This window comes from Zingiber officinale, chromosome 9A (assembly GCF_018446385.1).
Source record: "Zingiber officinale cultivar Zhangliang chromosome 9A, Zo_v1.1, whole genome shotgun sequence".
Lineage (NCBI taxonomy): Eukaryota > Viridiplantae > Streptophyta > Magnoliopsida > Zingiberales > Zingiberaceae > Zingiber > Zingiber officinale.
In genome coordinates, this window is record NC_056002.1 from 14,743,794 (window position 1) to 14,757,517 (window position 13,724).

Genomic DNA, 13,724 nt, shown 5'->3' on the forward strand with positions numbered 1-13,724 from the left:
TTTGAATGTAGGGAACATGGGCATTACAAAAGTAAATGTCCTAAATTGGCCAAGAAGAAGGGCCAAGAGGCACAAAAGGGCAAGGTGAAGCCCAAGGAGACCATCCCCAATACAAAGAAGAGCAAGGAGCATATTATATGTTTCTCTTGCAATCAAAAGGGGCATTACCGAAGTCAATGCCCCAAGGGGAAGAAGAAGATGATCAAGGCTCAAGGAGGCACTAGTCAAGGGGGAGCCTCCAAGGTAAAGAAGAAGGTAACATTTATTGAGCCTACCCCGTTACGTTATGGTAAAAAGCATGATAGTTCTAATTTTTATCATTTTAATGCAATTTACCATAAGAATAGAACGCATGAGGGCATTAAGGAAAAGCATGTGACCCTACATGCCAAGACTACCACACCTAGGATTAGGAAGATAGATAAAAATCTAGGCAATCACACTAAGGACCATAGTTATAAGTCTAGAAACAAAAATGCTCATGGGTGTAATGAAAAATCAAAATCTAAGGATTTGATGATAGAAAATCAAGTCTTGAGGTCAAGGCTTGATAAAATGGAAAAGACCCTAAAAAGGATGAAAAATATCCTATTAGGGCAAAATGAGCATAACCTAGGTTTAGGGGTACAAAAGTCATCCAATGACCATAGAGGTTTGGGATACAAACCCAAAGCTAAAAAGGATGTGCCTAGTTATCATAGGGTTCCATATAGGTATGGAACAAACCCTAAGTCTAGAAGTCAAGTCAATGATACAAGGGAAGTCATCCCTAGAAGTATCTTTGCAACAACAAATGTGACTAAGACTTCTAAGAAGTCTAAGAAAGTCACTAACAAAGTCACAAGGGAGACTATCCCTAGAGTTGACCTAGAAAAAGTGACCAAGGCTTCTAAGAAGCCAAACAAGGTCACTAGGAAGGTATCTAGGGAAGTTATCCCTAGTGAATACCTAGAGCATCCAAGGAGCACCAATAGGTTTTGGGTTCCTAGGAGCATCTTCTCTACCCCATAGATGGGTTAGAGAGTGTCAACTCCGATTAGAAGGGTAGTTAACCCAACTTTGAGGAAATTGACACTCAATGAGCATTTTTAAGGTTTTTGTTAACCTTTAAAAATGAAATGGAATTATTATTTACTCCTTGAAAGAGTAAAATGTGCCTAATGGTGGAAAATTTGATTTTATCTTAAAATGACATAAATTGGAAAACCTAGAGAAATACCAAGTTGGGATTTTGGTATTCTCTTAGACATTTAAGGCAATCCGGGCCTTGATTTATGTGATTACTCTTGAGGAAAAATGGAATATGCCAACATTTGAGGATATGCTTAATTTTTAAATGGCATAAACAAATCAAGAGAAATAGAAATGTCAATTTAGGTTTTGGCATTTCTTTGAAGCATTTAGGGCAATCTAGGTTTAACGTTTTAAGCTAAAACAAGTGGTATATTTTGAGTTAGCTAAGTGGTTAAGGATACTTAGATAGGTAATCTAGGTATATTTTATTTATGCTAAACCTTGCCATGATTGTTTGCCCATCATATGCCATGACATCATGTCTATTTTTGCATTCATGTTTTATTATGAAAAATCCAAAAATACCATGTCATGATATTCATACATCATGTAGTTATAGGATATTTTCTTTTGAAAGCTATTTCATTTTGATGTATGCCATAACATTATCATGCATTATGTTTAATTCCTTAAAAGCAAGGACAAATGGCATTTATCAACAAGTGTTTTCAACAAGTGTTGTCAACAAGTGGTATTAACAAGTAACATCCTAAGTGGATGTTCAATATCCACAAAATGCTTAGATAGATATGCATGATCCCTAGATTAGGGCAAAACCAAACTTTATATCTCACAAAGACCAATAAGATGACTTGTATGTGTTTTAGTGCACATTAGATACAAGTGAGATGTTAGGATGATGAACAAAACTCAAGATGTTGATTTAGTGCATTCTTTTGAATTTTAAGTTCATCAAAACACATAGTATGTGTTTTCCCATCATTGGGAAAACTAATGTACAAGTCATGTGCATTATGCCCAAGGAATATGGTAGGATATTGGTTTTGAAAATGTTTTTAAAATAATTTTGGAAAACCTTGGTGAAGGCTATCTTTTGATAGTAATCACCATTGAATAGTTAGACACAAACTTAAAGAAAACACTAAAGTTTTTGCAAGTTCTCAAGTTTGTGTCAATCTTTGAAAATATGATGTATTTTCATAGAAAACTATTTTTCCATGATAAATTATACCCTAAATAATGTCTACACCAATTTTTACGATTTTTGGAATTTTGTAGAATTTTCTAGGGGTTTCTGAAATTGGCTAAAATTGAATTTCAGCAATTTCAGGCCTTCAATCGATCCGTGGATCGATTGGAGTGCTTCAATCGATCAGCCGATCGATTGAGAAGACATTTCTCGTGAGCAGAAGCTCGCTGGATCGATCAGCCGATCGATCCAAGAAGACTGAATCGATCAGTGGATCGATTCAACAGGGTTCAATCGATTGGAACCCAACTCCAATCGATCGAAGATGCTGATTTTGACTGGGAAAGCTTGTTTTCAGCATATTGAACCTATTTTAGTCTAGGTAACCATTCCAAACCCCTCAAAATACATTTGTATACATAAAAAGGGAGTTTTCGTGTGGAAAACAAGAATGGATTGGTTAAGGAAGGCTAAGTTGAAGTTTAGGTTGAGGTTTGTTTCAAATTTTGAATATTTGAACCTCAAAACTTCTAAAATTGGGTTTCCTAAAGTTTTAGGGATTCCAAGTCATTGTTGGTGCAATGGAAGAAGTTACCACCATGTCTTTAGGGGGAGGGACTCTTTAAAGACATGAAAATTATTTTTCATGAACCTTGGAAGGTGGTTAACCTTCCGTTAAGAACATGCTCAAGGTTGAGCATTTGAACTTTAATGGGGAGTGGATATCCTCATTGTTCAAGTGGCTTCAAGTGGATAATGCTCAAGGATGGGCATTTGCCTACATTGGGGGAGAATGTAGGGTTAAGGATAATGAAGGGTATGAGACCTTCATTATCGTGTTGATCACAACGAGTGAAGTTGTGAACAATGATTAGCAACTCTTTAGGGGGAGAGTTTTCAACAAGTGAATTTGTTGATGTGTGCCCAAAAATGGGGCATGGTTTGATGTGTGCCAATAGGGGGAGAATGAAAGGGAGTAAGTTAGGATTTCATTACCTAGAGGGAGTTTGCCCTCTTAGGGGGAGAATGAAGGGCTTAACTTATGTATTCATTGCCCAGTGGCATGAAGCAAGTTTAGGCTATGGGATTAGCCTAACTTACATGTGGTATTGTAAGTGATAGTGTTGGTATTGTCAAACATCAAAAAGGGGGAGATTGTTGGTGCAACATCCCTCAGGTCAAGGTTGACCTGGTTGACCAAGCTTGAGTCTTGGTTTGGGTTTCGATGTTTGACAATGCAAGGCTGATTGAAGAAGAGTCAAGTAGGTCAAGGATGACCGGATACTTGACTGGGAAGTCCTAACTGGGATGTTAGGCAGAAGGAAAGACCTAGTGAGTGAAGCTAGGCAGTGAGGAAAATCCTAGTAAGTGAAGCTAGGTGAAAGTCCTGGTGAGTGAAGCCAGGCAGAAGAAAATCCTAGTGAGTGAAGCCAGGTGAAAATCTTAGTGAGTGAAGCTAGGTGAAAGACCTGGTGAGTGAAGCCAGGCAGAAGAGAAGTCCTAGTGAGTGAAGCTAGGTAGATTGGAAGTCCTGGTGAGTGAAGCCAGGCATGGGGAAATCCAGATGGGTCAAGATTGACCAGACATCTGGCGAAAGTCCAAGTAGGTCAAGGGAGTGACCGGATACTTGGCATGATGAAGGAAAGTCCAAGTAGGTCAAAGGATTTGACAGGATACTTGGCAAGAGGAGAAAAGTCCAAGTGGGTCAAAGAGATTGACCGGATACTTGGTGAGGGAGTCCTAGCAGGTCAAGGGAGTGACCAGATGCTAGGCATGATGTACCAACAGGTCAAGGTTGACCGAATGTTGGTTTGAGAGGCTTGGGACTTGGTTTTGGGCAAAAATCAAGAGCTGGATCAATCAGTGGATCGATCCAGGAGCTGGATCGATCAGTGGATAGATCCAGACATTTCCCAGCGAACAGAGAGCCTCTGGATCGATCAGTGGATCGATCCAGAGGTCCCAATCGATCAGCCGATCGATTGGGACGCTGCTGGTTCGCGCGATAAGCGCTGGATCGATCCGTGGATCGGTCCAGGCATTTTCCTAGAGCACAGAGGCACTCTGGATCGATCCGTGGATCGATCCAAAGCCTCCCCGATCGATTGGGAGCTTTCGAATCGATCGGGATCCGACCGTTGCGTCGTATTTGAGCTGCAGGCGTGCGATGGCTGCGGGATAACTCACCGATTCATCTCAGATCTTTACCAACGACTCCACAGAGCTCTCCACGCCAGTTCTTGAAGTTCTTGGAGGTTCTTCCTGTTGGTACAACCTTAGGTCAAGGTTGACCTGGTTGACCTGACTCGAGTTGACCTGACTCGAGTTGTGTTTTGATGTTTGACGATGTTTGACGAGAAGAGAGTTGTATTCTTGATGTTTGATAAGAATAGGTGTTTGGGAGATTGTAGGTGCAACCTTAGGTCAAGGTTGATCTGGTTGATCTGATTCGGGAAAAGTCCAAGCAGGGAGCTTGGCACGCGAAAAGTCCAAGTATGGAGACTTGGCACTGGAAAAGTCCAAGTACGGAGACTTGGCACGGGGAAAAGTCCAAGCAAGTAGCTTGGCACGCGGAAAGTCCAAGTATGGAGACTTGGCACGGGGAAAGTCCAAACAGGGAGTTTGGCACTGGGAAAAGTCCTGGTGAGTGAAGCCAGGTAGTCGGAGAAGTCCTGGTGAGTGAAGCCAGGCAGTCGGGAAATCCTGGTGAGTGAAGCCAGGTGAAAATCCTAGTGAGTGGAGCTAGGTGAAAGTGGAAGTCCTGGTGAGTGAAGCCAGGCAGTGGGAAAGTCCTAACTGGGATGTTAGGCAGTTGGAAAGTCCTGGTGAGTGAAGCCAGGCAGTGAGAAAGTCCTAACTGGGATGTTAGGCAGTGTGGAAATCCTGGTGAGTGAAGCCAGGTGAAAGTCCGGGTGAGTGAAGCCAGGCAAGGGAAAATCCTGATGGATCAGGGATGATCGGATATCTGGTGTTGAGGAAAGTCCAAGTAGGTCAAAGGGATTGACCGGACACTTGGCGGGGAATTCTAGCAGGTCAAGGGAGTGACCAGATGCTAGGAATGAAGTACCAACAGGTCGAGGTTGACCGAATGTTGGTTTGGAAGGCTTGGGACTTGGTTTGGGCAAAAACCAAGTCACTAGTTATCTGATCGGTCTGGTGACCGATCAGTGTGCTACTGATCGGTATCTGATCGGTCTGCAGACCGATCAGAAGGTGATCAGTAGCCGCGAGAAAGACGCCTGATCGGTCTGTGGACCGATCAGGAGGTTCCCTGATCGGCCGATCAGAGACGGAACAGAAGCAAAGGCTAGGGAATGGATCGGTCTGTGGACCGATCCACATGGAGCCTGATCGGTCTGTGGACCGATCCAGGAACTAGCTGTTGCGACGCAACGGCTAGATTTCTTCTGTGTTTCTTCGCTTTCTTCGCAGGATATAAAAGGAGGGATGCTGCTGCGAGCCTCTTTTTTTTTTCTTCTCCTTCTTCCTGTCCCTAAGTGCTGCTGTGCTTGAGCTTTGTTGAGCTCCTCCAAAGCTTCGCGTGAGCTTCCGGCTGGATCATCTGCTGTTGTAGGTGCTTGGAGCTGTTGTTTCTTCCAGTCGACGAGAAGGCAAGATTGCTTTTACACTTGTATTGTCTTCTGCGTTCTTGTATTTCTTGTACATTCATCTTGCTGTTGCAAGAGTATTGTGGCGAGGTTTCTCCACCCATAAGGAGTTATTTTTAGCCGGTTTTCCGGGGACTCATCCACCGACGGATTGACTGGACTCGTCCACCTTACGGACACGCCGAGGAGTAGGATCCCTAATCTCCGAACCTCGTTACATCAGTTTGTTTGAGGTTTGTCTTCTTTTCCTTCGTTTCTACGTGTTATTTTCCGCTGCGCTAACCTAGTTTGTAGAAACGCGACGATTTGGGGTCGGCTATTCACACCCCCCTCTCTAGCCTCCGTACGAGAGATCCCAACAAGTGGTATCAGAGCGAGGCCGCTCTTCGACGGATCAACACCCGGGGGAGCACGGGCTAGAGATGGATCTCTATGGAGAAGATGTCACGATTCAACCCTTCTACGAGTCTCACGACAACTTCACATATTGGAAGGTAAGGATGATGTATTTTCTTAGGACTAATATGTTAAATTGGTTTTGTGTACAAGAAGGGTTTTCCCCTCCGATGGATGAGGAAGGAAAACCTATCAAGAAGAAGGAGTGGACGAAAGAGCAAATCCGACAATCCGAAATCAATGACGAGGTAACAAAAATTATTGAATTTGCTTTACCTAATAATGTTTTGTGCAAGATAGATAGGTACAACAACGCCAAGGAATTGTGGAACAATTTGGCAAAATTCCATGAAGAGGATCCTAATGAGCCAAGTAGCTCACATCATGGAGGAAGCGAATTGGGAGTTGAGGGCTACTCAACATCCAAGGAAGAAGAGGAGGAGAGCTCTTGTTCAAGATCGGAGCAAGAAGAGGCATCTACCTCCGGAAGGGATGAAGAAGAAAGCTCATCTACATCCACAACCCTAGGTAACTCAAACACTGTGATTTCAAGAAAATTACACATAATGTGTTTTGAGTGTAGGAAGTTTGGGCACTACAAGAGTAAGTGTCCAAAGAGGGTTAGAAAGACTCCACCGGTACCAAAGGTCAAGGAAGCCGGAGTCCCGACATGCAAGAGCAAGAAGCACGTGGTGTGCTTCCAATGCAAGCAACGGGGACACTATAGGAGTCAATGTCCAAGGGGGAGGCAACCTCACAAGGACAAGAGGCCAAGCACGTGTAAAGGGGGAGCGAAGGCAAACCCTAAGGTATCCTCTAAGGTTCATTCTTGCACTTCTAATAAGATACATGCTAGTAGTCTTATTGCCATTGTCAATAATGATAAGCATGTTAACACTAGAAATCGATACATGTGCTTAGGAGCTAAGCATGTTAGCCTAGATAAGAACAATTCTAGAAATGCCAACCCTAGGATTAACTCATCTAAGTCTAAGGAGAACCTAGGTAGAAACCCCAAGACAACTAGACATATGCCTAGGAACACCTCAAAGAAAAATGATAAATCAAAACTTGAGGTATTAGAGAAAGAAAATCAAGTCTTGAGGTCAAGACTTGATTCTCTAGAAAAGGCTCTTAAGGAGTTGACTCTAGGATCTATGGGTCAAAAACCCAAGTCCAAGGACAAGAAAGGTTTGGGTCACAAACCTAAGTCCCAAGTGGTCAAGCCCACTTATCATAATGTTCCATTCGATTATGGAACAAAATCTAGGGCTAGGAAGACCACCACCAAGGTCACAAGGGGAGTCACCCCTAGAGTTGATCTTGATGAGTCCCAAATGACCAAGGCTTTAAAGCCTAAGAGGGTCATTAGGAGGGTTGCTAGGGAAGTTATCCCTAGTGAATATTTAGTGAACCCAATGAGCTCAAATAGGTATTGGGTACCTAGGAGCATTTTCTCTACCCCATAGATGGGTTAGAGAGTGTCAACTTCGATTAGAAGGGTAGTTAACCCAACTTTGAGGAAATTGACACTCAAGGAGCATTTTCAAGGTTTTTGGGAACCTTTGAAAATGAAATGGAACAATCATTAATATTTACTCCTTGGAAGAGTAAAATGTGCCATCATGGAAAATGATGATAATTTTAATTGGCACAATTTGGGAAAATCTAGAGAACTCTTGAGGAAAAATGAAACATGCCAAGATTTGAGGATAAATTTGATCTTTAAGTGGCATGAATGAATCTAGAATTCAAGAAGTGTCAAAATTAGGATTTTGGCATATTAGGGCAATCAAGGGTTAAAGCTTGAGTATTAGCTAAGGCTAAGGATACTTAGATAGGTAATCTAGGTATGTCTTATTCATGCTAAATCTTGCCATGATTGTTTGCCCTCACATGTCATGACATCATATTTAAGTTTATCTTTTGAAATGTCATGATAATGCTTAGGTTAGTTTTTATGTCATGTTTATTTAAGTTTCATACTTTATGCCATGACATCATGACATTGGCACATGTTTTCATTTATGATATTATTTCATGCCATGTCATCATCTCTTGCATTAATAATCAATGGAATTGATTTAAGGATAAAAGCACATTTTGATATTGAGATCAAATTGGTGTTTAGAAAATGCATGAGAACTTAGCCTAAGTTGACCTAAACCCATATCTCACATCAAAATTGACTTGAATGTGTTTGATACACCTTAGATGTGTGTGAGATATTAGGATGATGAGTTAGGATCAAGGTGCATAGTTCTTGTACCTAGATGAACCTAATTCAAAATTGGGGGATCATAGGGAAAGCTTATGTACAAGTCATGTACATTTAGCCCTAAGATTATGGTCCTAAATTAAAAGGTTTAAAATCATTTTGAAATTGATTTGAAAAACCTTGATGAAGCTTTTCTAGTGATAGCATTCATCATTGAACAAAGTGATACAAAGTTTTTGAAACTTTGAGCTATTTCAAAACTTTTCAAACTTTGTATCAAGATTTGAAAATGGAAGTTATTTTCATAGAAAACTATTTTTCCTTGATAGTATATGTTATGAGGAATATATCCTCAAAATTTTATAATTTTTGGAATTTTCTGGAATTTGTTGTGAGTTTCTGAATTTCGGGAGAAGGAAATCAGAACTCGAGTTTGTCCAAGGTTGGATCGGTCTGGGGACCGATCCAGAGGGGTCCTGATCGGTCCGGTGACCGATCAGGCGTGCTGAATTTGCTGAATTTCGACTGTGGTCTGAAATTTCAGCTGTGGGAGTTGAGTTTCGGGTTTCTAAAGGTTTGAAACTCTCCAAGACATTGTTGGTGCAATGGTCAAGGGGGAGTTGACCTTTAGGGGGAGTCTTAACTAATTGTCAAGGGGGAGTTGACTTTTAGGGGGAGTTTTTACTCCTTAAGACTTTTGAGGATTAGTGATATGGGATTGTCACTAAGTTGAGTGTTGAGTTTAGTATCAAGGGGAAAGTTAAGGGTTTCAATGAAAGGTATGAGACTTTCATTAGGAAGAAACTCTTGACCTTGATTCCCTCTTTTTGATGTGTGTCAAAAAGGGGGAGAGATGTCCCAAGGGGGAGAGTGTAGGTTTTGGAAGAATGTTCAAGGAAGAACATTGGAAACCCTAAGTTAGGTTATCGGGTTAACCTAACTTGATTTTGGATTTTGTCAAACATCAAAAAGGGGGAGATTGTTGGTGCAACCTTAGGTCAAGGTTGACCTGGTTGACCTGACTCGAGTTGACCTGACTCGAGTTGTGTTTTGATGTTTGACGATGTTTGATGAGAAGAGAGTTGTATTCTTGATGTTTGACAAGAATAGGTGTTTGGGAGATTGTAGGTGCAACCTTAGGTCAAGGTTGATCTGGTTGACCTGATTCGGGAAAAGTCCAAGCAGGGAGCTTGGCATGCGAAAAGTCCAAGTATGGAGACTTGGCACTGGAAAAGTCCAAGTACGGAGACTTGGCACGGGGAAAAGTCCAAGCAGGTAGCTTGGCACGCGGAAAGTCCAAGTATGGAGACTTGGCACGGGGAAAGTCCAAACAGGGAGTTTGGCACGGGGAAAAGTCCTGGTGAGTGAAGCCAGGCAGTCGGAGAAGTCCTGGTGAGTGAAGCCAGGCAGTCGGGAAATCCTGGTGAGTGAAGCCAGGTGAAAATCCTAGTGAGTGGAGCTAGGTGAAAGTGGAAGTCCTGGTGAGTGAAGCCAGGCAGTGGGAAAGTCCTAACTGGGATGTTAGGCAGTTGGAAAGTCCTGATGAGTGAAGCCAGGAAGTGAGAAAGTCCTAACTGGGATGTTAGGCAGTGTGGAAATCCTGGTGAGTGAAGCCAGGTGAAAGTCCGGGTGAGTGAAGCCAGGCAAGGGAAAATCCAGATGGATCAGGGATGATCGGACATCTGGTGTTGAGGAAAGTCCAAGTAGGTCAAAGGGATTGACCAGACACTTGGCGAAATTCTAGCAGGAAGGAGTGACCGGATGCTAGGAATGAAGTACCAACAGTCGAGGTTGACCGAATGTTGGTTTGGAAGGCTTGGGACTTGGTTTGGGCAAAACCAAGTCACTAGTTATCTGATCGGCGGTGACCGATCAAGAATCGATCGATGTGCTATCGATCGGTATCGATCGCGCACCGATCGGAAGTGATCGATGGCCGCGAGAAGGCGCTGATCGGTGCGTGGACCGATCAGAGCTTCCGATCGATGCGTGGACCGATCGAGGATTCCTGATCGATGCGTGGACCGATCGGAGGTTCCCTGATCGGTCCATGGACCGATCGACCGATCAGGACGGAACAGAAGCATAGGATCGGTCCGTGGACCGATCCACATGGAGCCTGATCGATCCAGGAACTAGCCGTTGCGACGCAACGGCTAGATTTCTTCTGTGTTTCTTCGCTTTCTTCGCAGGATATAAAAGGAGGGATGCTGCTGCGAGCCTCTTTTTTTTTTTTCTTCTCCTTCTTCCTGTCCCTAAGTGCTGCTGTGCTTGAGCTTTGTTGAGCTCCTCCAAAGCTTCGCGTGAGCTTCCGGCTGGATCATCTGCTGTTGTAGGTGCTTGGAGCTGTTGTTTCTTCCAGTCGACGAGAAGGCAAGATTGCTTTTACACTTGTATTGTCTTCTGCGTTCTTGTATTTCTTGTACATTCATCTTGCTGTTGCAAGAGTATTGTGGCGAGGTTTCTCCACCCATAAGGAGTTATTTTTAGCCGGTTTTCTGGGGACTCATCCACCGACGGATTGACTGGGCTCGTCCACCTTACGGACACGCCGAGGAGTAGGAGCCCTAATCTCCGAACCTCGTTACATCAGTTTGTTTGAGGTTTGTCTTCTTTTCCTTCGTTTCTACGTGTTATTTTCCGCTGCGCTAACCTAGTTTGTAGAAACGCGACGATTTGGGGTCGGCTATTCACACCCCCCTCTCTAGCCTCCGTACGAGAGATCCCAACACTTCCAAGTCAAGAGGCGGATCTATTGCAAGAGGAAGAAAGCTAGGGTTAGGGTTTTCTTGTACTCATTGTAAGCTTTGTGCTTGTATTTTGTATCCTTTCCCCTTCCTCTTGTAGTGTGAACTTGTAGGGCTTCTCCGCCTTCGGTAGTTACCGAAAAGGAGGGTTTCATTAGTGGAGGGTGCGTGAGTAGGTGTGGATCCTTGGACTAGTCACCTCTTGTGAGGTCGATACCAAGTAAACCAACCTTGTTATCGTTGTGTGGTTTGTTTCTTGTATTTCCGCTGCGCATCTTTGAAGAAACAAGCAACGACAAGCACACGAGCACGCGATGAGCTATTCACCCCCCTCTAGCTACTTTTCGGTCCCAACAATGCTGACCATACCTTGGGTATGCATCTTCAACTATATGAACTTTACATTGTTATTATTTACAATACTCATGGAATTAAAATAGGAAGATATACTGTGTCGGACCATGATCATTTTCATAATTTTGTTTGATGAGGCAGGTGCTACCAAGGAAGGGCAGCCATAGGAGGGGAGGTAGAAGCTGCAGAGGTCCAGGCTCAGATCAATGGCAGCATATTGCCTCCCTGGATGCTCAACCATTTGAATGGCTAGCTCCAAATCATTAATTCAATCAATAGATTTTGAAAATAAAAAATAAAACCTTCCACAGTACATTTAAGCAATCTTGAAGTAGGAAGGCAAAAAAAAAAGTAAGACATATTCAATGACTTACCCGTGGAGGTAGTTGACCATGAGTAAATATTGGATTAGCAATAGCCATCTGACCAAGAGTCCTAAGCATAACTGGGATATTTTATCCCTGTGACAGAGAGTTGTTTCCTACTTTCCTCTTTGAACAACAATTACTTAGTATGACAAACAAAATTTGCACTTCATCATTATACCAATAAATAAACTATGAGTCATTCATGAATCATCACCTAAACCCTAAACCGTATTAGGAACTATTTAGATGGATTCAGAAATTCACAAAATCATAATTAATTTGGTCATGAATCGATTTAATAAGAAGGTCAAAAGAAAATACTCACTTAATGATCAAAGCCTTTAAGTTGTATATGTAGCGCGTCTAAGAAGTCCAACACACAAATCCTGTAGAAACAACAACAACAAAAAGAGGTAAATTTATAAACCAGAAAACATGACATATCAGTGAAAAGAATTAGCATAGACATAAAAGAAACTTGATAGTTCAAGAAATACATAAAACCAACTTAGCAACAGGAAATAACAACTCCTCAATCTAGCAAACAAAAATGATAAAATCAATTCAGGATAGTGTTTGAGGAAATTCATCAAACACATTGCCTGCATCAATTAATTAATACTTGCAATCAAGAGATCAAGAAGATGAAACTGTCGAAGATGAGGAAGGACTTTAGTAGTGACGATGGATAAAATGAGGCACACATCACATAGTGGTTGTGCCCTGTCAATACAGAAATGTTGATGGTGTTGAGGGAATTTGATGTCCAATTGCATGTTACACAGCTCAAAACACATGGAATATTGTTGGCAAGCAAGGATTCTCTGCGTATAAGTTTGAAATTCCAGTTTTTAATAAGCTATGAGAATATTATATCATTTGCGTTAATGGCAGGCACCATCATTGTTTACTATGTTAAAAATGTCTGCCTTTGAAGAAACTTCTTCACCTGCTTCAAGCAACCAATTCTTTGTTCAGTCTGCTTAACCACAGCATTTGCGAGGAGACTCTGCTCGAGTTTGGATGAGACAGTTCCTAAATGGTCGACTATTGCCACAACTGCTTCACATATGTAGCTCTTTGTCCCCTCCAAAATCCTAATTTTACACTAATGCACATCAACCTCCCAAAATTGTTTGTTGATGCAGGGAAAAGAAAAGAAAAGAAAAGAAAGGAAAGGAAGAAGAAATTAACAGCTCACATCTTCTTCTGCTGGGCTGAGGAAAATGCACGCTCACAATGTTCTGCCACATGGTGAAGCTGAGACTGCAGGTCTTTCAGCTCCTGCAACGAGAAATTAGTAGCAGAAACAGTTAATTTAGCAGGAAAAAAATAGAGATGTTGTAAGACCAGCAAAGCATTGTGGAAGCCCTCCTCCTCTCTCCCATTCTCTTCATACTGTGTGGATGGAGATTTAGGCAATGGCATTACAGAGCTGGCTGTTGCTCTGGAGTGCTCCACGTCTTTGCCTTCCTCCATAGATGTGCACAGAGGTGGAAGAAGAGTGGCTGCGTGGGGAACTGAGGATTGAGTGCTTTGAGAGTCGAGGGAGGCACAAGATGGAAGACGAGAAGAAGACAAAAATTGTAGAATCCCGTGAGTACTCCGCTCTTCCTGGCAGCGGAGTGACCGGAGTCAACCGCACGTTGACTACTCTTCTTACAGTAGGCGATCACCCCTTGGATCGAGGTCTCCGCATCATAGCTCGCGCTGCTGCTCCGCCTCAGCATGGACTTACCGCCACTGAACTCGCTGGAGAAGGACGACGACTTGGAAGAAGCGGCGGAGGACTTGCTCCAGCTCTCGTCT

The 13,724-nt window shown here is 42.6% G+C and overlaps 1 long non-coding RNA gene across 1 annotated transcript; it reads right to left on the reverse strand.

Moving 5' to 3' along the window:
• Nucleotides 1-12,715: 12,715 nt before the first annotated feature.
• On the reverse strand, nucleotides 12,716-13,169 carry LOC122018921. Its single transcript, XR_006121951.1, has 3 exons — nucleotides 13,117-13,169; nucleotides 12,865-13,012; nucleotides 12,716-12,739 (listed from the first exon to the last, which is right to left on the reverse strand). It is a non-coding gene; the product is annotated as an uncharacterized LOC122018921 (long non-coding RNA).
• Between the last annotated feature and the right edge of the window lie 555 nt (nucleotides 13,170-13,724).